Below are 2,556 nucleotides of genomic sequence, written 5' to 3'. Positions count from 1 at the left end.
GGAAAATGTTATAATGATTGCAGCATTGGCTTTGAAAAAAAAAAAAATTTTAAGTAGGAATTAAGATCTTTTTTTATTATTATTTTAAATGTAGCTTGGGATTTTTCTACTGCCATTTGAAATTATTTTAAATTAGTGCAGAGTGTGCTATCTGTTAAAACAAAATTAACTGATGCAATAACCCAGTGGTTTATTGGTTATGCCTTCACCTGCACAAGTAATCTGTTTTCTGCTGTCAAGGGGTCTGCGTCGGCTGCACAGGCAGAGCCCCTCTGCACTAGCTAGATGGGATGACGAAAGCAATATCCATAGAGACAGCTCTGCTCACTTGCTTACCTGCATACTGACCAGCAGCATCGTCAAACTGTGCACAATAATCTGACAGTGAAACCAATAAGACTTTACCTCAAGCATTGGTTAGTTTCCTCTTTAAAGAAAAAAAATATATACATAAATAAATAAATAAATAAATAAAACTTCAGCTGCACATTCCATATTTAGAGCCAACAGATAACAGACTGGTCTTTTTTTCTGGTTTTAAGGAAAGGGCATGTCAATGCAGCTACAGATTTCTTCTATCTCAATAGTGCCATCAAGTGTCCAATCAAACACACATTGAAAACAAGACCGGAAAGCTTTAGCTGGACATAATCAACACTTCGATAAAGGAAGCAAACAAGCACAGCTATAATAGGAAACATCCCCCATCATGCTGCATAGAAGTGGAAAACAAATCAAAATGTTTTATTCCTACAAAAGTTTTGCTTCTTTAATATCTTTTGGTAGTTTTGGAGTGTTAAAAGTGGGTACGGTCATATGAATCCCCCAGCTACCCTCTGGGATCTACTAAAAAAGCATCAACTCTGAACCCAGACAGCCTTCTTCTGCACTCATTCATTGGTGTCAGAGCCGACAGCAGCTGCTGTGTCACCACCTGTTGAGGTAAACCTGTTTACATCCACTGACTGATTCAGTGATTGACCTTTTTTTTCCCTCTTGTAGTTAAAACTACTGAGACTGATGTCAAAAGCAGACGTCGCCAGACAGACGCAAAGCAGCAATAAAATGCATTAGTGTTTCCCTCCCATTGTCTTACCTTTCATTTGTGTCAAGTGCAGCGTGGCTCTCTCTCAGTCAGAAGTCCACTTAACATGAAAGAACACCTCCCCTTCGCCCAGCCTCTCCTTTTCTCTCCTCTTCACTGCTGTTTTCTTTTTTTTTTTATTATTATTTTTCCTTGCGTTTAGGTTATAGGATTGCTGCCACAGGTGGCAGGAACTACACACGCAGACGCACAATGCAAGGAGGGGAGCGGGGTAGAGGCTGCTGCAGCAGCAGTGCTTCAGTCAAACCCAGCAACATGTGGTTACAGAAACTGTTTCATTTATTTCTTCCACTGCCCCCTCCTCCTCATCCTCCTCCTAGAGTGGATGCTGGAGTTTGAGGTTCAAAAAGGAGGGCTAAGCATCCAAAGCATCATCTCCACCTATCCCTATTCAAAGCTTTATCCCCACCCACTCGTTGTACGCTCTTTGTTGACAGTATCAACAATTCAGATGTCCTTTTAATAGCAGGGGATCAGCGAGCATGTCATGCAGTGTAACACCAGCAGCAGATGGGTGGGAGACAGCATCCAGCCAGCCTACTGAGAGACTGAAAGAGAAGCCGCATGCAGACGGACAGGAGCGTTTTCCTCCTAAGTGGGTGGCTTGGTTGTCACAGGGTTGTTTGATCACTTTGATACATCTGCTTTCTGCTTTGCAAAGGTTTCCATGACAATTAATGTGTGTTTGAAAATCATTTTTGGTGCTGTTGTGAATTTGGAGATGATGTCTGTCAGTGTGTGTGTTGGTGGGTGGATGGGTAGGTAGCTTGGACTCAGCATCCGCCTCTAAATTGGATTAACCTGCAGCCAATAGAGCTCTCCCCCTCTCCTCCCCCTCTTTCTTCCCCCAGTGTCCCTATCCGTTTCTCATCCAAACACGCAGCCTGACTTCTCCCCCGTTTTCTCAAAACCAAAAGGACCAGCAATGGGAAATGTAAATATTGGAATAAAAGTAATTTGCTGTTTAAATAATTTCTGAAATGATTTCCATAATTCAATAAAAGGGAATATCTACAAAAAAAAAAAAAAAAATCCTCACGCTTCAGATGAATTAAAGGAAATATTAGCATTTTTTTTTTTTTGGCTTTTAAGAATTCAGTCTCTCTTTCAGTCCCTGTTCTTTTGTGGAAACAAGATTTCCCAAAGTCTTTAAGGATGTTTCTGCTTTGCACATGTGGCAACAATCTGAACAGAATATTAATTAATTTTGGCTTTTCCATCTTTACAAATCACAGGTTTAAATGTAAATGGGCAATAATTCACATTTTGGACAAAGAAGACAGGTGTTTTAAGAGGGTTGTGAAGGAAACCATCTTTGTTAACCTCTTACACCCTCAGGGAGTATAAATAAATTTCTGCCTGACAAAAACACACAAAAGTAAATCACTTATAGCCTCACAGCTATTAGATTTAAGGAAAAACTTTTGGTACGTCTGTAAAGGTAGAATGTC

General features: G+C 40.3%; 1 protein-coding gene across 1 annotated transcript in view; it reads right to left on the bottom strand.

The window, feature by feature from the left end:
- vwa5b1 (von Willebrand factor A domain containing 5B1) overlaps positions 1-1,199 on the bottom strand; it is a 70,551-nt gene extending 69,352 nt beyond the window's left edge. The window contains exon 1 of the mRNA XM_015391036.1: positions 1,097-1,199. The gene's annotated coding sequence lies outside the window, so the exon portion shown is untranslated. The remainder of the gene's footprint in view (positions 1-1,096) is intronic.
- Between the last annotated feature and the right edge of the window lie 1,357 nt (positions 1,200-2,556).

The sequence above is a fragment of the Cyprinodon variegatus genome, unplaced genomic scaffold (assembly GCF_000732505.1).
Source record: "Cyprinodon variegatus isolate N-32 unplaced genomic scaffold, C_variegatus-1.0 Scaffold522, whole genome shotgun sequence".
Classification (NCBI taxonomy): domain Eukaryota; kingdom Metazoa; phylum Chordata; class Actinopteri; order Cyprinodontiformes; family Cyprinodontidae; genus Cyprinodon; species Cyprinodon variegatus.
Note: the sequence above shows the minus strand (reverse complement) of the source record. Positions and strands in the feature narration are given on the sequence as shown.